At 35.4% G+C, this 23,193-nt stretch overlaps 1 protein-coding gene across 1 annotated transcript in view; it reads left to right on the forward strand.

Moving 5' to 3' along the window:
* LRP1B (LDL receptor related protein 1B) overlaps window positions 1-23,193 on the forward strand; it is a 2,023,931-nt gene that overhangs the window by 927,018 nt on the left and 1,073,720 nt on the right. The window lies entirely within an intron of this gene.

The following is a 23,193-nucleotide window of genomic DNA, read 5'->3' on the forward strand; positions in this document are numbered from 1 at the left end:
AATGGGCCACATCATAGCCCAGACTCTCTCACGTTCCATCCAGTGGGCCCTGGGGGGATCCACAGTGTCCCGTAATTGTCCGTGAAGCACTATCCAGGACAACTCCACGTCCCGAAAACGCCTCCACATCTCATCTCTTCCTCCTGTTCCCCACACCCAGCAGCCCCCATGGCTACCGTTCCCACACCCATTCCACATTTTCTCTGTGGACATTGGATTGGTTGTGTCCATTGCACACCTATGTCAAGTGAGGGCTTAGATTGCACATGGGTACTGGATGCACTCTTCCCGCTTCTAGTTGTAGACACTCTAGGCTCCATGTTGTGGTGGTTGACCTTCTTCAACTCCATGTTAGCTGAGTGGAGTAAGTCCAATAAGTCAAAGTGTAGGAGCTGAAGTCTGTTGAGGCTCTGGGCCTGGGTGTCATATTGTCAGTCCAGAGATTCAAATCCCCTACATATATCTTAAACCCAGCACCAACTACAATTCCAATAAAGTAGCATGCAAGTCTTGTGAAAAGAGATCCCCTCTGAGTCCATTTCCATCACGCAGAAACGACAGCTCCAAAGAAGGGCCATCTGTCATGGCAGTGAACCCCTTCTGCCATGACCATAGAACCCGTGGGTCTCTTTATCCCTCAAAAGAACCAATACCTGGGGTTGTATCTACCTTATCTGTCTCTTAGACTCTGTTCAGTTGTACATAGGGGTATTCCTTCTGACAACCTCCAGACTCTTTTTTAGAGACTCACAGTCTTATAATCTCATTTCTCCTTTCCATTTCCCCCTTACATTAGGTCAAACTGCTTCCCGAAGTCATGTTATTATATGTAGACAGGTATATTCTGCTGTTCCGCATTGAATCTTTAATTCAAGGTCATTTCCTAGTTGCTTCTTCAGCTGGTATGTGGTAGTGATCCCTCGGTGCCAGGGAGGCTCATCCCCGGGTGTCGTGTCCCACGCTGGGGGGAATGCATCACATCTACACACTGAGTTTGGCTGTGAGAGTGGCCACATTTGAGTAACATGAAGGCTGTCAGGAGGAAACCCCCAGGCACAATGCTACTCTAGGCCTTGTTCTTATTGCAGGTGCATAGGCTCAAAAGTGTAGCCATTAGTATCAAGAGCCCACTGTTGGGCCCTCCTTCCTTCCTGGTTCTTGCCGTTGCACCTGGAGGATTGCCGCTGCTCTCCCAGGGCCCACAACAGTGACCCCCCGGCCAGGAGCCCAGTACCCCCCCAGCTGTTGTTTTTAATTGTTTCCACTATGAGTATATATAGATATTACCATATACCCTGGGCATATGCCCTGTATAACTCCCTGTCAACCATATATATCCTGTCAATAACATCCCATATCAGTATTCCTCCGCTGCCATTGTTGAACCACTCTGTGATCCAAAACTTCCCGTAAAGTGAATCCCAACATAATGTCAGCTTCAGAAGAGTCTTAGATCACCAAAATTCATATATACAATATACAGTATTTCCCCAGATCCACCATAAAACCTTTTCCCTTCCACAGCAATAATCTTTTAACTTATTCATATCATATTTCCTGAAACTGATGTACAGATTCCGAAACTATAGTTTTCAAACAAGGTAACATTTGTGCTTACTATGTGGTCCATACTTTAGGTTGTACAGTTTTCTAAATTTTTTAGTTATCCTATGTTTTGTCTTATGGTTTTCATTATTAGTCTGTCGTCCCCTATATGTTTTTGGTGTAATATTAGCTGTTTTATATTCATCCTCGTGTACTCTCACATAACTCCTCTTTTGCCCCCTTATTTACCTTTGTTCCATCCATTGCACGTCCATTTTCCCCTCCCCTTAGGGCCCACAATGCCTGCCAATCTAATGCCCTGGGAGCCGTCCTTTCTCACAAGAGATACAGTTCTCTCTATTCGACGGCATTAGTCTTCCCCAGGATATGGGTCCACCCCACCCAATGGTAGAACCCACCTTGGCAAAATGAGCCTTCAGCTATTCCCTCCGGAGTCCGTCCCGCAACAGAACATACCCCCTGAGCGTCCTAACCAGGTAACCCTCCTACTTATACTTTGATACGTTTTACTCAACATTTAGTTCTCAATGAACTTCTGGCACTCTCCCATGTTTGTATGTTGCCCCTCCCTCCCACCTATTTCTTGGACCATATTACCCCTCTTCCCATCCCCAGCCCCCCTCAAACCCAGAAAACCCCACCCGAAGGTAACCCCTTGCCCCCATTTTGTCCCTTCTTTGTGCTCATACTTACCCCCAGCTCATCACAGATTCCACCCCTACAGACATTAACTCACAGCCTTCCTCCACCCCCCGATTTCCAGTAAGCCACTTTTCCAGACTCTAGCTCTCTGAGGCAGTTAACTTATTTCATATCATTGAGGTCATATAGTATTTGTCCTTCAATGCCTGGGTTGCTTCACTCAACATAAGATTCTCAAGGTTCATCCATGTTATCACGTGCGATTGTAGTGTATTGGTTCTTACAGCTGAGTAGTATTCCATTGTGTGTATATACCACATTTTATTGATCCACTCATCTGTTGATGGACTTTTGGATTGATTCCAACTTTTGGCGATGGTGAACAATGCTGCTATGAACATTGGTGTACATATATCAGTTTGTGTCCTTGTTTTCAGACCTGATGTGTATATACCCAGCAGTGGTATTGCTGGGTCATATGGCAAATCTATGGATAATTTTTTGAGAAACTGCCAAACTGTCCTCCAGAATGGTTGGATCCTTCTGCATTCCCACCAGCAATGGATGAATGTTCCCCTTTCTTCACATCCTCTCCAGCATTTGTATTCTACTGTTTTTTTCATGGCTGCCAATCTTATGGGAGTAAGATGGTATCTCATTGTAGTTTTGATTTGCATTTCCCTGATAGCTAGGGATTTGGAGCATTTTTTCATGTGCTTTTTAGCCATTTGTATTTCTTCTTTGGAGAAGTGTCTGTTTAAATCTTTTTCCCATTTTTTAAATGGGTTGTTTATCTTTTTGTTTTCGAGATCTATGAGTTCTTTATATATGCAAGTTATAAGTCTCTTATCAGATATATGGTTGCCAAATATTTTCTCCCATTGTGTGGGTTCCCTTTTTACTTTCTTGACAAACTCCTTTGAGGTGCAGAAGGCTTTAATTTTGAGGTAGTCCCATTTATCTATTTGTTCTTTTGCTGCTCGTGCTTTTGGTGTGATATTCATGAAGCCATTTCCTATTACAAGGTCCTGTAGATGTTTCCCTACACTGCTTTCTAAGGTCTTTATGGTCTTGGCTCTTATATTTAGGTCTTTGATCCATCTTGAGTTGATCTTTGTATAAGGTGTGAGATGGTAATCCTCTTTCATTCTTCTACATATAGCTATCCAGTTCTCCAGGCACCATTTGTTGAATAGGCCATTCTCTCCCAGTTGTGAGGGTTTGGTGGCTTTATCGAATATTATATGGCTATATACATGAGGTTCTATATCTGAACTTTCAATTCGATTCCATTGGTCTGTGTGTCTCTCCTTATGCCAGTACCATGCTGTTTTCACTACTGTAGCTTTGTAGTATGTTTTGAAGTCAGGAAGTGTGATTCCTCCTATTTCATTTTTCTTTTTCAATATGTCTTTGGCTATTCGGGGCCTCTTTTTATTCCAAATAAATTTCATAGTTAGTTTTTCTAGTTTCTTAAAGAAGGCTGTGTTGATTTTTATTGGGATTGCATTGAATGTGTAGATCAGTTTTGGTAGGATAGACATCTTAATAATATTCAGTCTTCCTATCCATGAACAGGGAATATTCTTCCATTTATTTAGGTCTTCTTTGATTTCCTTGAACAATCTTGTATAGTTCTCGATGTATAAGTTTTTTACCTCTTTAGTTAAATTTATTCCTAAGTATTTGATTTTTTTATTTACTATTGTGAATGGTATTTGTTTCTTGATTTCCTCCTGATCTTGCTCATTATTGGTGTATAGAAATGCTACTGATTTTTGCGCATTGATCTTATAACCTGCGACTTTGCTAAACTTATTTATGAGTTCTAGGAGCTTTGTTGTAGATCTCTCAGGGTTTTCTATATATAGGATCATGTCATCTGCAAATAATGAAATTTTGACTTCTTCCCTTCCAATTTGAATGCCTTTTATATCTGGTTCTTGTCTCAGTGCTCGAGCCAGTACTTCCAAGACAATGTTAAATAGGAGCGGAGACAATGGGCATCCTTGTCTTGTTCCTGATTTTAGAGGGAAGGATTTCAGGACTTCGCCATTGTAAACAATGTTGGCTTTAGGTTTTTCATATATACTCTTTATCATGTTCAAAAAGTTTCCTTGTATACCGATCTTTTGGAGTGTTTTTATCAGGAAGGGGTGCTGTATTTTGTCAAATGCCTTTTCTGCATCTATAGATATAATCATGTGGTTTTTTTCTCTCAATCTGTTTATATGGTGTATTCCATTGATTGATTTTCTTATGTTGAACCATCCTTGCATACCTGGAATAAATCCCACTTGGTCATGGTGTATAATTTGTTTAATGTGTTGTTGAATATGATTAGCAAGTATTTTGTTAAGTATTTTTGCGTCTAGGTTCATTAGAGAAATTGGTCTGTAATTTTCCTTTCTTGTGGTGTCTTTGTTTGGCTTTGGTACTAGGGTAATGTTGGCATCATAGAAGGAATTAGGCAGTGTTCCTTCTGTTTCGATTTTTTGGAATAGTTTCAACAGGATTGGTGTTAGTTCTTTCCGGAATGTTTTGTAGAATTCACCTGTTAAGCCGACTGGCCCTGGGCTCTTCTTAGTTGGGAGATTTTTAATGACTGATTCTATCTCTTTGCTTGTGATTGGTTTGTTAAGATCATCAATTTCTTCTTTCGTCAGTATGGGCTGCTTATGTATTTCTAGGAATTTGTCCATTTCCTCTAAATTGTCATTTTTGTTGGAATATAGTTTTTCAAAGTATCCTCTTATGATAGTCTTTATTTCTGTGGGGTCAGTGGTGATATCACCTTTCTCATTTCTTATTTTGTGTATTTGCATCTTTTCTCTTTTTTTCTTTGTTAGTCTCGCTAAAGGTTTGTCAATTTTGTTGATCTTCTCAAAAAACCAGCTCTTGGTCTTGTTTATTTTTTCAAGTGCTTTCTTATTTTCTATTTCATTTAGTTCTGCTCTTATCTTTGTTATTTCCTTCCTTCTTCTTCCTGTTGGGTTACTTTGTTGTTGTTTTTCTAATTCCTTCAAATGTGCAGTTAATTCTTCAATTTCTGCTCTTTCTTCTTTTTTGATATATGAATTTATGGCTATAAATTTCCCTCTCAGTACCGCTTTTGCTGCATCCCATAAATTTTGGTATGTTGTGTTATCATTATCATTTGTTTCAAGGTAGTCATTGATTTCTTTTGAGATTTCCTCTTTGACCCACTGTTTTTCTAAGAGTGTGCTGTTTAATTTCCAAATTGTCGTGTGAAGTCTGGGTCTCTGTCCCTTGCAAATTTCCAGCTTGACTCCACTGTGGTCAGAGATATTGTTTTGTATGATTTCGATCTTTCTGAATTCATTCAGCCTTTCTTTGTGGCCTAGCATATGGTCAATCTTGGAGAATGTTCCATGTACGTTTGAGAAAAATGTATAACCTGCTGTGTTTGGGTGTAATGATCTATATATGTCTATTAGATCCAGCTCTTCTAATATACTGTTCAAATGTTTTGTTTCTTTAGTGATTCTCTTTTGAGATGTTCTGTCCAGAGTTGATAGTGGTGTATTAAAATCCCCCACTATAATTGTAGATGCATCTATTCTTTCACTTAGTTTTTCCAGCGTTTGCCTCACATATTTAGAGGCGCCCTTGTTAGGAGCATAAATATTTATGATTGTTCGATCTTCTTGACAAATTGTCCCTTTCACTAAAATATAGTATCCTTCTTTGTCTCTCACAATTGTTTCGCATTTAAAGTCTATTTTGTCTGATATTAATATTGCTACTCCTGCCTTTTTTTGGTTGTTGTTTGCTTGTATGATTGTTTTCCAGCCATTCACTTTCAACCTCCATGAGTCTCTGGGTCTAAGATGTGTCTCTTGTAGGCAGCATATAAATGGGTCGTATTTACTTATCCAGTGTCCCAGTCTGAATCTTTTGATAGGTGAGTTTAATCCGTTGACATTCAGTGTTATTACATTTAGAGAGTTATTTATGGTAGCCATATTTTGGTTGGATTTGTGTTTGTTATATTTTGTTTGTATTATTTTATTTTCCCCTTCTATTTTTGTCTTTCTTGTTGCTTTTACACTCTCCTCCATCTCTGACTGTCCTGTTTTTTCCTTTCTTCCTGCAGAATTCCCTTAAGAATTTCTTGAAGGGGAGGTTTCTTGTTGATATACTCTTTCAGTTTCTGTTTATCTGTGAATATTTTGAACTCTCCTAAAGTGACTTATCATTTGTGCTTCATTTTGACTTCTCATGTCAGAAATCCAAAAATTAATAATACTCTTCTTCTTCCTGCATATTACCATAAACTGAGACCACATGGTCACAGGACTATATATATGTATGCATGCCTGGGGAAAGTCTATATGCATGAGATTTTCAACTTGTCCATTTATTTTCTGATGTACAAAACAAAAAACAAAAAACTCTTACTTGTTCTTATAATTACTGCTAACATAAAAGAAAACACTATAGAATAATAAAGAAAAATTCCATAATTAAGTTAAGGAGGAAAAAAGGGTAGTTCTGTGATAGAATATGTGAAGTTTGCAGATGTTAGAAAGTTTGGTGATTTGGTTTCAATAATCTTATTTTATTAAAAGTTTTTATGCAGAATTAAAGGAATCATCAGTTATTGATCCTTTTTAAACATAAGGAAATAACTATGTAATGTTTAGTTGCAATTAGGTTAAATAATATGATGATGACAAAATTGAAAAAAAATATTATAAAGGAATGATGCGATATACTTAAGTGAATAGAAAAGAAATGTTTAACAAATAGGTTACAATGCTTTGAAGATCCTCTAAACATAAATAAAATAGATAAAGACCTTTATTGTGACAATAGACCAAATGACCTAGTGAGAGCAGAAGGTACTGGTTATTTCAAAGAGTCTGTGGAAAAATGGTCATTCCTAGTAAATAGTAAAGAGCAAGTAGCAGTTGTAAAAGGAGAGCTGCCTAGTGATATGAAGATTTCTGACATTAGCTTAGCCCGCATTTAGAAATTGTTTTTACACAGTACCTCAATTCCTGCCATGTAGTGCCTATGTCAGCTAATCCAAAAATATTTTTCTACAGATATGAAGACTGGGCAATCAAATAACCATGGTATTCTCTAAGTTTTCCAAGTAAAACTATTTTCCAAATTCACTTAAGTAACTTTTCCTCTTTTTAATATGCCTTAATAATAGTAATCTCTTATTTAATATGTATTCTTGAACTTGTACATGGGAAGCAGCTGCTCAACCACAAAGCTACATCTGCTACCCAATGAGAGCTGGTTTTTTTTTTTTTTTTAGGGGGTACTAGAGATGGAATTCAGGACCACATACATAGGAAGCAGGCACTCAACCACTTGAGCTACACCAGGCCCCCAATATGTATTTTTAAAACTATTTTTACTCATGGAGATAAATTCTAGAGTATAGGTTACTAGGAAAGAGAATGTGGGTTAAGTGTAAGAGCTGATGCTTAATGTGTGTAGCATTATTAATAAGGTTAATTGTAAAAGTGTGGAAATGTTGAGATTAACAATCACATTTATAAATTAGCAGTTTTAGTTATACTCCCATAATGTGTTATTCTCAACTCCTTTCATTTCCACACTTTTACAATTAACCTTATTAATAATGCTACACACATTAAGCATCAGCTCCTATTCTTAACCCACATTCTCTTTCCTAGTAACCTTTACTATAAATTTAACGAAAACTCCTGATTTATAAATGTGATTGTGGCTGAAAAGGGTAGTCTGTTGACATAAATATCAATTGAAAGGAAACTAGAGAATAATGCAGGGAATGTATAACATACTGATTTCAGTGGAGGATTGAAATTGTGGTTAATAGTCTAAATATAAGAATGTTTTTCCTTTACAAAATGCTAAGAATATGGTGATACAGAGGAAAATGTCAATTAATGTAACTTATAGACTCGTTAACAGTAATATAATATTTTACAGCAATGGCAAGAAGATATTATCTCAATACTGAGTGACAACAATAGAGGAGTAAAAGAGGTTATAGGAATTTTCCTTTTGGAATGAACATGTTCTAAAATTAAAGTAATGACAGCACAACTCTGTGGTGAAAAGGAGAGCCACTGAGTACACAATTTGAATGGATTGTACAAAGCATGGGATCATATAGCCCAGGGAATCCAGTAGTAGATGATGGACTGTGATTAAGAGGACAAATAAGAATGTTCTCATTAATGTTAACAAATATATAATACTAGTATAGCATGTTAATAATGGAGTGTGTTAGGGGAAAAATACACCACATATAAGATATAGGATACATTTAGTAGAAGATTTTGACAATGCTCTTTCCTACTTTGTAACAAGTCTTTCACAACAAAGCAAGGTGGTGGTGATGGGGAGGTATTTGGGAGCCTTGTATGATGATATGCTTGTTCGTTTTGTAAAATCACAACCTTTACTATAAAGCACTGTTTTTAGTAAATCTTGGGAAGAGCAAGCAATTAGAATATTTATAGAAAATAATTTTTAACATAGATTTCATTTGATTTATAAGACAATTCTTGTCCAATCTAGAAAAATTAAGAGATTGAATTTTTATTAGACAATTCACTGAAATGTTGAATAGAACATTCATCTTGAACTAGAAAAAATACATGTGACTGAAATATTTAATTAGAGTAAATAATATTTGTAGAAGTCAGATTTAAGTGGTGCAATTTCACAGTCACTTTAGAAAAAAGTGATTAAATGTGTGGAAGTAATTCAATGATGGGAGTGGGACAGGGATGTGAGTAGGGCTGAGCTCTTCTGTCACTGCTTATAAGCCATGTATTTTATCAACATGTCACAGAACAGGTGCATTGGATATGATGGGTTCTGCATTCACCATGACAATTTATGAGGTGATAATTAAGTTTGACTATTCCTTGCATGTTTAATTACATAAAATCTCTGTCACACCATATAAGCAAGCATAATGAACTGATGGAAGTCTGCCTGAATACCTGTCACCATCCAATGTTCCAGAGATTACCTTTATAGCTTTTCCTCCATTACCTTTATTTACTTTTCTCTGAATTTACCTGAGATTATTTTATTTTGGAAAAAAAAATTAGTTTTCAAAGGGAAACTATAGGAGAAAATAAGATATTATATCAAATTTTCTTGTGATTAAACTTTACATATAATACAGTAGTAAACATTTTATTGCAGTATTAAAAATTTTATTAAATACCTCATCACATTGGATACACTCAGCATATCTATGGAATAAGCAGGACAGATATGCTTTTCCTGTTTTACAGTAGACAGTATTTAACTATGAAACTCAGTTGTATTGAAAAATGCCAAATAACTAAAAATGTAGAGATGGAACTTCTAATACTGTGCTTTTTTCTGCCGTACCAATCAGGCAAACACCGGACCCTTCACAGAACTTGCAAAATCTATCACATGTAATAATGCCTACCACTTTCTGATTGGCTAAATGACTCTCTGCAACAGGGAGGCATTATTATTCCCCTTTTACTGAAGGAAATACTGAGGCTCTGAGAAGCTAGGTAATGAGGGTATACAAGTATTGCTACAGGTATGGGATTGTATCAGACTTTATAACCTTTTCTAAATACCACATTTGCCCAGTGAATCTCAACCTTTTTTTTCTATTCATTTGAATAAAACAAAGCATTGTAATAGTGGCTCACAAGGACAGAGTGTCTAAAGGGAAGAAGGTATAAGACTTTTAGAAGGGGGATGGAAAATGTGAATGGTGGAACGCCATTTCATTTGAAAAGACCCACCAAATGATTGTTATGGCTGCCTAGAGAGACCCATATTTAACATTGAGAATCTCTTCTAAGCAGTATTGTGAGAACAATGAAGAGTGATCATAACATGTACAATAATTTATATTAACCAAGGTACCTTGAGGAAAATGCTAGAGTTATTTCTCAGTTATTGAGTTTATTATTCTTTTTAAAGAAACCTGATATTTTTTACCTAGCATTTTATCCTCAAAGTTGCAGAATTGAAGATAATTTTGAAATTATATGTTTTTGTAAGCAAAATTAGTTCTCCAATAAGGTAGTCACACAATTTGCAGCTAATTGTTTCCAAATTTTTTCTTGGGATACTCTGGTAGTCACAGAGGTGCCCCAAATCAACCAAAATAATGGTATTTATAAAAGTTGTGAAGTCCTGTGCTTTCTTTGGCAATGATTGAGACAGATAGGAATAGTCTCTGGGTTAATCCCTTATTAAGGAAGATGATTCAGGACCATTTTGTGCTGTTGCAGGTGGACAATTAGGCACTTGCATTCTGTTTCTAGGATGTTAATATCGAGCTTTCCAGCTTGTCTTAATTCAATCATGGGCTCATCCAATAGAGCTTGCCTAGCCAAAAATAAAAGGATCATTTATACTTCATGAATTAACCCAGTTCCCAGGCTTTATCTTCCTTTTTCTAGGCCTATTTCAGTGTTAATCTTAGCTCCTTTTCCATTTCAACCTTTGCATAAATTTACCACATTAATTCCTTGATTGTTTAATTTTTGAATTCTGGCATTTTGTCTCTGTCTTCTAGCAATCTTACTCTTGACTTTGAATTAACAACTCCCTAATAATCATATAATGTTAATAGATAATATTTAATGAATGTTTATTTTATGCATTAGGAATGCTACATGTTTATCTCATTACCATCATAAAAATTTTACTTATGTATACTATTCATTATCAGGAGAAAATGAGCTTAGAGAGTAAAATACTTTTTTTCTAAGTCAGTAAGTCTTCATCTCCTGATCTCAATAGATACTTAGTAAGGACCTTTCTTGCTTCCCTTAACTTACTTCCCCTTGCTTCACCTGCCCTATATACCTCAACCCTAGGTTTTTCATAGCATGGGCACTGCTTAATAAGCATCTCCCGTCATACTGTGGCTAGACAAGAATGACCAGGCTGTGCCCTTATCTTAAGACTGAAGAATCCAACTAGAACAGTAAAAAGACTAGTCCCACATGGTGACTCCTGTTGAGCCAGAGCTTTACAAGATGATTATGAAGCTTGCAACAGCACTAAGTCTATCTATAGACCACCACTGAAACTTGGCATACTTTATAAGATCTTTACTTAAATAGTAATAATTTCAGGAACCTTGCTCTATAAATTATTTCTCCATCTGTATAGTGAACAAATTATATCACACTCTTTTAATTTGCCTTCATGTGATCACTAGTGAAATTGTCCACTCCAACATGGACTTAAATATCCATTTAAGTCTTTACAACTCTTGTTAGAATTATCATGATATTCCATTGCTTAAAAGCAAAATCATTTAGTAGCTCCCAATTTCCCTCAGGATAAAAATGAAACTTCATGAGCTATGTGGGCAGCTGACACCCCTGGCCTCTCACCCCTCTTCAAATCCCCTGTTCTTACACTAACTCTAATATACTTTGTTCTCTAATGTACATATATGTTTGCACATGCTGCTTCTTCACCACAGAATTTATGTTCTTATTTCCTATAACCAGGCATCTCCTTCTCATCTTTAACCAGACATCTCCTTCTCATCTTTTAAGGCATCATGTCCCCTCCATAAGTTTTCCATCTGAGTTTAGCAGCCCTTCATATGTGACCATGGACATAATAGCATATGTACATTATATTTTAATTGTGTGTTAACCGTTAGTTTACTCAAATAAAGGATTAATCTTTTTAAGTATAGGATATGTGTTTTATTCATCTTTATATCAAATTTTAGCACAATGCCTATACGTTCTAGAATAAACCTAGGTTTTACAGATAAAGATGGCAAGGAAAAGATGAGGAGGTGAGGAGTAGAGAAAATGAAGTTCAAGAAAATAGAGCCAACTTCCTGAGGGACCATACCAAATCACAAGACATTCAGAAAATCTATGATGACTAAGTAATATCTGGTCTGTGTCTGCATAATAACTGCATGTGTTAATCTGGGTGTCTGAGTCACCGGGCTATTTCGGGACTACTGGTTTTAATTCAGATTGTGACTTCCCCAGGGTATATGCCTATAGGTCTATCTTGGGACCCAACCTCAGTGACCATAGGAAGAGCTTGATCCAAACCATGTTGAAGGTCGTAAACACCAAAGCAGTTATAGTTAAACAATATTGAGGCCCAGGCTGTTAAAATAGAGGCTGCCTTAGGTTTAGGGCAGGGATCAAATGTAACAACATGATGTAGACTTTCTAATCCATCTCTTCTCAGTCTAAAAATAATTTTTCTTAGGAAGGATGTTCTATCCTCATATATGGATCCTCAAGATTGGCACAATGATTAATACACTGAAAGGCACACTCCCTTCCCAAGCCTGTATAAACTTAGCTATTATCAAGGTACTGGATACTCCCTAGGGTAAGAAAGATCAGGGTCAGAGTGTTTGTGGTCTGTCTCAACCTCTGAAAACTCTGTCAGCTACTTATGAACTGGATGGAGAATGTTTAGCAAGAGATTCATTCTGATTCCATCATTCTCTTAGAAAAAGTACAGCTCATAGCTGACCAAACTCAAGAAGTAGAAATGATGAAGATCTCCTTTTTTCATAAATGTTTGGTTTTTTTTTTTCACAGAATATTTTATGTTTGAAATTACTCGCCTCCTTCCCTCCCAAAGAAAGCATTTTTAAGCTGTTTAGAATCCATATTTTTTTAAATCACCATACCTTGTGGAGATGTAAATTTTGTACAGGAATCTTGGCTGCAGTAACTGTTTTTATATTATCCCCTAAGATATATCTGTAAAGTATCCAAAGCACATATTCTGGTAGGATATTACAACCCTTTATTCCCATAAATGCTTTTTTAAATTAACTGATTGCTTTATAAGAAAATGCATGTTTATTAAGCTCTTCACACCTCTTAAAAGCTCCTCATCTTCTATTTAGCATATTTAAATTTAATAACATGACTTTTTTTCCTGAGGCATGGTTCCATATGTGCACACACACATGTACATGTGTGTGAAGCTAGTTAACACAGTGCATTCCTGCTGGTTTGCAATTTAATGTGAAGGTGATCAGACCATTCACTGGGGGCTCAAGCAAGTGAAGTAGAATTAGCAAAGATGTTGGTCAGAAGACACATTTCCAGAGAACTTTCTTAATTGACACTGTATTCTATTCTTAATGTTGTAGTGATTGGTATTAAATAATTCCTTAATTTTTATAATAGCATGTAATGAAAACTCATACTTTGAAGTGAGTACCCAGTTCTTATTTATAGTCAGTACAGAATCAGGTCTTTCAGAAAGCCTGGTTAAAAAAGACAAGAAGGAAAAAACCACAACAAATCTTAACACCCCGTACCTCTGTAAATTTGTTTTTATTGTTAGTTATTGTAGTTTCCAGGTGCAAAGAACTCAATCACTATTTTATTTTCATTTGGCAACAAGCTTGAAACTAACCAAAGCAGAAATTAGAGATGTGCTAGACTTCAGTCGCTCGTATTCATTTTAAAATGTATTTCGTCAGAATGTGTTTTACCTACTGGACACAAAATCCTTTCCAAATTTTACTTGATGCTGTATACATCCCACTGTATGTTTTGTTTTGCCTCAATTCAAATGTCTGCTTGTTTTATTAAGGGATCTTAATAATATGTACAAATCTTTGGTGAGCCCATCACAGTGCCATATACCAGGTAGAACATAATGTTTACCAGGTTTTCTTTACTGACCACTCAGAAATTTTAAATTTGACACAACTTTTGTCATGAATAAGGCATGAAATATATTTGACATCCATAATTTTTGCTTGCAGGAAATGGTATTTCTGATTTGATAGACTTTATTTGGTGGAGGAAATAAGGAAGTATGGGAAGGAAAGAGAGAGAGAAGGAAAAAAAAAAGAAGGAAAAAAGAAAAATGATTACTTTTGTATAGTCTAGGAAAATAATTTGTGACAACATTTGTAACAACATTTATTTGAAAAATTTTATTTTTCTCCTTAATTTTATTTTCACTCTTTTTATTTATTTTTTATTTTCTTAAGGAACATCTGCTAGTTAAAACAGACATTTTTTCCCTCTATTGCTTGACTTTAAGACTAGGCAATTCCCTTTGCTTTGAATCTGTCCTCCTCAAGTAACTTTCAGATTTTTTTTTCTCAGATGTCATAATATTAAGGAGTTTGTTAGGATAGTGTCTGTGAGTAATTGTGTCACTCACTGGAGCATCCTACTAGTGTTTAAAATTTAACAAATTGACATTCTGGATAATGTACTGGTCTCCTGGCAGACTGGTAAGCATGTAATAATTCCCCAAAGTCCTATAATCCTTAGATAAACAACTCAAATAGAGCCTGAAACTAATTTTAATGATTAAATTTTTTTAAAGTAATTATTTTAAATTTATTTTTTATTTTTATTTTGAAAGAAGCTTTGGATAATGATTAGATCTTGAATCTGTGGTAATACCACTGATGTACAGAAAGACTTTTAGACTGTGCCTAAAATATTCAGCAAGTCTTTATTACCTTAATGACAACTCTTACTTGATAAAGTTACATAAGGCCACGTGGCATCTCTTGTTATTGTAATGTAAGACTTAGTCTAGGTAATTTTAATCTTCAGTTTTAAGGTGTATATTAAATATAATCTTTCAGTCCAGTTTCACTCAGAAAAGTAGGTAGTAATACTGTGTTTCCAAAGCAGAATAGTGGAGAAAGCCCTGTATACTACTGATAAAAAATGAGACTAATTTTCCAACATTTGAACAAATCCACATTTTAAAATATGCCCCAAAAATGTGTAATGGAAAGAACTGATTATTAGCTTTAAAAAAGCATAAGGAGGGGGAAACAGACTTGGCCCAGTGCTTAGGGCGTCCGTCTACCACATGGGAGGTCCGCGGTTCAAGCCCCGGGCCTCCTTGACCCGTGTGCAGCTGGCCCATGCGCAGCGCTGATGCGCGCAAGGAGTGCCCTGCCACGGAGGGGTGTCCCCCGCGTGGGGGAGCCCCACGCACAAGGAGTGAGCCCGTAAAGGCACCGCACACACTTCCCGTGCCGCTGATGACAACAGAAGAGGACAAAGAAACCAGACGCAGCAAATAGACATAGAGAACAGACAACCGGAGCAGGGGGGGAATTAAAGAAATAAATAAATCTTTAAAAAAAAAAAGCATAAGGAAAGCAAAGTTTCTGGTTTTGAGTTTTTATGTTTTTGGTAGATACTCTGTGGCTAGAAACAACCACAATCACAACCACAATCTTTATGGTTTCCCTTGTGGCTTGACAAAGAGTTCAGTTTCTCTGGATTAATGGGAATAATTTATTAACTATAAGAAATACCTCGTGTGGATAGTTAAATAGTGTATCCATTTGTACATGTTCTTAGTCCATATTCTGGTGGGCGTGGAGCCACTATAAATATAGGAATATATATATATATGAGTTCTTGAAATTGTTATTTCAGTTAAGGTGAGGTCTAACTGAATCAGGTTGAGGTTTAAATCAGACTACTAGAGTCCTTTATAAGGTGACAAAGTCATGGGCAGAAGCCAAAAGTCAACAGAACTCAGAGGAGAAAGAAGAAGACATCTCCATGTGCACTGCCACATAACAGAAAAGTCAAGGACCAAGGATTCTTGTTAGCCAGCCTGGAAAACCATAGTCTTCAGCAAGTGAACATTGCCTTGCTCTTACCTAGATTTTGAACTTCTCCCAACCTCAAAACCATCAGCCAATAAATTCCGTTGTTTAAGCCAACTTATTGTATGATACTCGTTTTAGCAGCCAGGAAACTGACATACCTCACTTGGCCATAAGAATAATTTTGCTTTTAATAAAAGATAAATGTTTGCATTGTTTAAAAATATGGTTTGGAGTCAGGAGAGTTAGGTGAAGACAAAAGTATCATAAAGTATCTGATATCTAATCATTTGAATCATGAAGCATTTTAGTAACGCAAAAAAGTTGGAAGAGATAAAGGAGAGAATTCTAGACTGAGCCTTGTAGAAATTGCACCAGAACAACTCAGAATGTTAGGAGCTACTATCTCTGAACCCCTCACTAGAACTATGCTAGAATCAAGAACCCACTACTGCTGCTGACCCTGCAACACCCAGGGCTGCATTTGAGGAATTAGGAAGGCTGTGAGGGAGCCACTGCCACTATTTCTTGTCATCCTGGAAGCTGAAAAATGGGCACTGACACAATCGTCCAGGCATACGTCTCCTTTCCAACAATTCTGCTTGCCACTCACTTTTGCTTTCAAATTTTGAGTGCACATCATTTAGCATCCAGAACCACAGCCTCAAGTTTGTATAGAGAAGGCCATTTTAGCTTTCCATTCTCTTCATATGGACAAAGAATACAATGGAGAATGACAGAGCAAATTTCAAATATTCAGCACAATATTTAGCGATCTCTCTTTTGTTGTTCTTTATTGTAAATCAGATCAATATAGGAACTGCTTGTTATTATGTTTTGTTCTTCTCTTTGGGGAATTTAAAAAATCTTTTTCCTGCTGATGTAGTTTTCTGCTGTGTGTGCTTGGATATGTGTGTGTGTATCTGTAAATAGTTCACCTCCTCATGTTATTTTTATGCAAAATATGTCACTGTGTGGTTTCCACAATTTCATATCATTCCTTAGAATCATCAATTTGATAAAAGAAAAGGCTCCCATATTTTCTCAAAAGTTCTCCATTAGGCCCAGTCTTTTGTTTGTCTTCTCTCAAGTGATTACAGCAGGAGTGCTGTAAGAATTTCATCTTCCTTCATGGCCATCAAAGAAGGGCTCATTTCTGGAAGAAAGATGGAACCATTGAATCCTACTAGCATATACATGCAAGTTATGAAAATAAATGACCTTTTTATTGTTTGCCTTTTATCTCAAGGAGAGATATTTAGTTGTCTCTGAAGTTCTGAACAGCAATCATTTTCTTTTAAATAAAAAAAAGACTTTAAAAATGAAATAAAGCTTTCCACTAATCTTTTTTTTTTTGTCAGATCTAAGTTTTTCTCTGTTGTACAGCTTTGAAGGTTTGATTTATAAGAGAAATATAACACTAAATTAGAACTGTCGTGGTTATTGCCATAGGTTTTGTAGTCAAAGGAGTGCATTACAATTGTGATTACTCATGCTGAATGACAGGGAATTACATCAGGTACTTAGATAATTTGTACAAAAATATGTTTGTCCCTAAAATACAGATAATTAAGGAAAAATGCTTTTAAGGTGTGAATTATGTAAATAGTGATCTCAATGTTACATTGCATTCCATATGTTTAGCCTAAGCTTCTATTTGGGGACTCTCAATTAATGTTTTTCATTCTATGTCCACGGAATGATATTCACACAAAATTTTATAGAGAACTAAAATAATTATGTTGATAAATTCAAGCTCAATTATCTGCATTTTCAGCTTTTCCCTATTGAATTATATAGTTAACCAACTCATATTTTACTTTATATTGAATGTACCAATTGATTTATTTTTAAGCATCATTAAATAAAACAACTATATTGAGAGATGATTCTAGACAGATGTGCAGATGTACAAAGCTTTTCTTAGAGCTTTATTTTATATTGGAACTTTCACAAGAAACAATTCTTTCAAATTAATAATATTGATATTTTGGCTTGGTCAGAGAGCAAGTGGTATAAGCATATGAAAATCAAAGTTTTTTAAATAGGCATTTTTCAATCCAAGATTGTGCCCAAGATGGGCACTGAACTGTTAAACAATGTATGTGCCTTATATACCCCTTTAATTAATGTAAATGTGGATTATTTCAGAATTTACTGTTAGTAGCTGTTTTATTTAATGCTTATGGGTTTCACTATGAGTCAAATATTCTATTCTTTCTTCATCTTGAAAATATAGACAGTGGATGTGGCTCAAATGGTTGTGCCCCCGCCTCACACATGGAAGGTCCCAGGTTTGGTTCCTGATTCCTCCTAAAAAAACAAAAATGAATGATAAGCAAAACAAATGAAAAACCAACTCAGGAAAGCTAATATGGCTCAGTGGTTGAGTGCTGACTTTCCACATACGAGGTCTCAGATTTGATCCCCAGCCCCCAGTACCTAAAAAAAATACACACACACACACAAACATAGTATTTCAGATGGGTGAACCAGGAAACAAATGCACATATTTTCCTGGTTCACCTGTATGAAATATTATGGGACAAATTCCTGGAAAAACAACATCATCCCCATTTGAACTGGTCTTAGGTCAGCATATTGTAGAAACAGTCTGAGGTAGAAGACCATAACTTGTTACTGCAGAGCTAGTCCAAATTTAAATTTCTTCCATGTTATTCCCCAATTCAGAGTTGTCCTAACACATTTCAGGAGGACTCAGGGCAACTCTTAGAAACAACCCCACCACTGTAAAAGAAATTAATCATTTGGACTTGAATCCTTAAAAAATCTAATGACATTTATTGGTGATGGTGATGTCCCCAAAGAAGTGATGACATTTCATCACCATAATATAATTAATACAGTAGAGTAAGTTTACTATCTGTTTTAATTTCTTAGTCCCCTCAAAGCAAATAATATGAAATGGGTCAAGTTAAACAATGGAAATTTCTTTGCTCATTGATTTGAGATCAGGAAAATGTCCAAATCAAAAATAAATTAGTCTACTTTCTTCTCTTCTCATGGTACATTGATTCTAGGGGGGATGCATTTTTTCCCATTTGTTATGATTCTGATTCTAGGTCTTTAACTAGCAGGGGTTAATAGGCATGAAAAATATGAAAAACAAATAAGCAACATGAATATATTTAATAACTGTAGTATAATAATAAGTATATTACATTAAATACTCAATAAAACAAAAGTCTGTATTTTGAAGAACCCAAGTCAAAAGATAATGTTAATTAATCTAATAGATGCAAACAGAAGTAGTCAAAGTAACCAGTAGCCTTAGAGACAAACTATAGCCAGAGTGTCAGTAAATACTTACTTTTAGGCAGAAAACAGTAACAAGACCACAAAATTACGTGACATTTTGTGAAGAGAGAAAAAACAAAAACAGAAGTTGGAAGCCCACTATACCTCGGTTCCTTGCAGGGCCTTTGTGATAAAATGTAATGGCATTGAGAAGTATTGTATAGTTTTGACTTACAATTAAGCTAAATTTCAGCATACTTGGGGAGATATTTGTAAAAATTCTAATGATATACTTGTGTAGTATCAAAAGAACAAAAGAGTAAATCCAGAGAAGTCTACCAGTTTGTTAAAACTTCTTCACTAGCAAGCAGTTGTAACATAGAAACTCTGACTATAAGGCATACAGATTTCTTCATTAATGTCATGATACAATTTGCATTGAAATATGACAACTATAAGTACTCTGAATTATGCTATAGTGGGTCTCGGGGAGAAACAGAAACCAGATAAGAAGCTATCACAGCTATCAAGAGAAGAGAAGAGTGTCTTGAACAGGTGAGTTATAGTAGCAGATTGGAAAAGAAATGGATAGTTTCAGGTAGAGTTCTTAAGATTTACTCATGGATTGAATGTATGGTAGAGTGGGGAGACCTAAAAATCAAAGTGAATGAATCCATTTTAGGGACAAATAAAAATGCAAATTAGAATCATTTTTCCTCATCTGAAAAAGACACCTTTGTGTAAACTTTTTTTGAACTGTACAGGGAGGATAACCTTGATATATTTTCTGAGGAAGTGTATCCACCATAGGAAATCAGATTCGAGCTTTGAGCTGGAGGAAGGAATTAGAAAATGTTGAGATAGTGACTGGGGAGGCAGTGGAAGGAGAAGCAAAAGCTTAGTCAACTGGTGCCCCTTCACCAAAACAAAACAAAACAAAACATAACAATGTCAAAGACCCTCACAAAGACCTGATATTGACCTACCATCCTATGCCAAAAGCCCCTTCTTTATCTTTTCCCATAAAGACATCTATCAGTCCTATGATGAACATTGTGGCAACTTGTATTTGAAAGTGTCCTTGTTACTCATTTTGACTACATGTCATCTATTTAAGAAGTAGAATAGGGACCTACCAGCAGGCAGTCATTCACTACTTAAAAGAAAAGAAATGGATTCTCTTTAGGGTTATAGATTTTGTTCCTAATTAAAGATATGCCTGTCTTTAAGACACCCTAATTGGACCTCCAATAATATTAATACCATTTTAATTATAGTGCCACACAGACAGAGACTTTCTTTGCTCAACTCAATTCACTTTTTAAATTTAGGGATAAGTTAAATATATGCTTTTTGATAAAGATTATGACAACATTTAAAAATAAAAATAATTGCAATTATATTATCTCATCATTCAGTGGGTTTTTCAAATGTTCTAGCAAAGAACTGTGGCACAAAACCTAAATGTCAATTTTCCTCTAAACTATTCAAGAGTACGTAAGTTAAGGAAATACAGTAGATTTCTTCACAATCAAATTTTTAAAATTAATTTACTTGTTCTCAGTTTTTATATCAAAAGCAATATAACTCTCTTCAGTGAAAGCAACATCACAACTTGAGGGCCAATATTTGAGTGGAAATTAAAATGTCAAGTTAAAATATTCATAACATGCAATAGAAGTAGAAATATGGATAGAAATAATCTGTATTAGAAATGTTCCTGACTTTATGTGATGTCTTCAGAATTTCTGCCCTCATTCTTGGCTCCTTCACCATAGTAAGAATATTACTTAAATATATTCCTTTAAAAATGTTTGGTATTTAATGAAGAATAAGAAGTTGGGTGCTACATAACGTTACCACTGCCCTGACATGTATTGAAACCCTTATATCTCTGACCTGGAAATTGCAGGATCTTCTTAACTGGTCACTCTACACTCAAACTGTCCACCTCTATCCACAGACCAGAATGATCTTTAACAATTCTAAACAGACATATAACTTCTCTGCTTGAAATTGTACCCAACAACTTTTGGTTAAACATTAAAGACTGAACAAAAGTGTTTATATTATATCTTTTCATTCTTGAAACTCCATTATAAATATAGTAAAGACATTTTATTTAAATATATTAACCCAAAAATACAGAAAGAAAGAGAGAAGAAACAACCTATGTAAGGTAATTTCAGACTCATATAAACTACTTTCTTTAGCTGCCAATGAAAATTTATATAGTCATAATTATATGAACATTTAATATTGATTTAACTAAAAATAGTAGATAAGGATAAATAAATTGTTAGTGCATATATGTGTGTGTGGAGTGGTAACAAAATTTAAATCCTAATATCCTGTAGTAGGAAGTCATTAGTTTATAACTGAACTTAAAAAATTTTAAAACAGAAGTACAAGCATGTTGTATAGAATTATGGAAGTAAATACAATTGAAATAGCTAAAGCAATTGGAAGAGAGTAGAGCACTAGTGTTGTTCACCATAATCCTTGAAGAGGTGTTTAACTTTTTAAATGGTATACATTTATGCTAAGGTAAATATAAAAATCTAATTTAAAACAGAGTAGCCCCCTGATTTTATAATATAACTCTAAAACCCATCCCCTTACAAAAGTTTACATACCTCTGCCTCTGTGTTTCCTAATATCTTCTCATTCATCCACATTTCATTTACGACATAGCTTCTCCCACCCCCACTCCCCATTTTTAGAATATGCCATGCTCAGTCTTCCTTGATAGGCTCTACCTCCGAATCTCAGTGTGTCTAATATCTTGTTAACATTCTGAGCTCAGTTCAAATAGCAATCTCCTTACATTTGACTTCCTGACCTGCCACTCTCTAAGTCATTACCTTTTTTTAGTTTCTTCAGAGTACTAACATGATATGACTCTGTCCTTCATGGAAGGAGACTGTATAAGGGATCCTACTAGGTAAGGCTATGCCCAAACAGTTATTTCAGCAGAAACACTCAGTTTATAAAAATAGAGCAGAATATTTCAGGACAAGTAGTCTTTAAATTTCCCATGGTTCACCCCCGTAAATCAGAGCCTATATGGAATATCCTTTGTGTTTTCAGCTCATAACTATGCTATGCATAAGAGAACAAAACTGGTAAAGAAAAAAAAAATTGATACAGAGAGCCTAGTCGAGATATAAGTGTAAAAATGGCATCCAAGTTCTAGGAAGTCATCAAAATCCAGTTTTAAAAACTACAGACTAACTTTAAAATAGGAAGAACTAGGTAAGTATGAGCAAACTCAACTCAAAGCAAGCAGAAGGAAAGAAAGAACAAAGTCCGAGTACGTATGTTTTTCATAGCGTAATAAACTAGAATACAGGTTCCCAGGGCACATGCTGAGGGTAGGGAATTGAGAGTTAATTCTTAATTAGTACAGAGTTTTGAGTGGATTGTTGGAGAACTTTTGGTAATGGACGGTGGTGATGGTTGCACAACATTATGAATGTAATTAACACCACTGAATTTTGTATTTGAATGTGGTTAAAAGTGGAAATTTTTGTTGTAAATATGTTACTGGAACAAAAATTTTAAAAACTATAAAACTGTGCAACACAAATACTAAAGCCTAATGTAAGCTATGGACTGTAATTAATAGTATAATTATAACAATATTGTTTCATCCATTTTAACAATGTTACCCCACTAATTCAAAGTGTTAATAATAGAGAAAATGGAATGTGTAAGGGAGAGTTTATGGGAACTATGTACTTTCTGCATGATTTCTCCATAAACCTACAACTGCTTTATTTAAAATATCTATCAATCATTTGTCTATCTATCTTTCTATCTATCTATCTATCTATCTATCTATCTATCTATCTATCTATCTATCTGGATTTGACCATTGCATTTGTTATCTTTCTGAATAATAAATTATCCCAAAACTTTGTATCTTAAAATAACAAATATCTATTATCTGATAGTTTCTAAGGATCAGGAATTCAGGAGTGGCCTGTCTTAGTTGTTCTGTCTCAGGGTCTCTCATGAAGTTGCAATCAAGATGTTGGCAAGAACTGCAGGCATCCATCCAAAGACTATATGGGGGTCCGAAGATAAATTCCAAGCTCACTCTTGTTGCTTTGGCAGGAGGCCTCAGT

Source organism: Dasypus novemcinctus, chromosome 7 (assembly GCF_030445035.2).
Source record: "Dasypus novemcinctus isolate mDasNov1 chromosome 7, mDasNov1.1.hap2, whole genome shotgun sequence".
Lineage (NCBI taxonomy): Eukaryota > Metazoa > Chordata > Mammalia > Cingulata > Dasypodidae > Dasypus > Dasypus novemcinctus.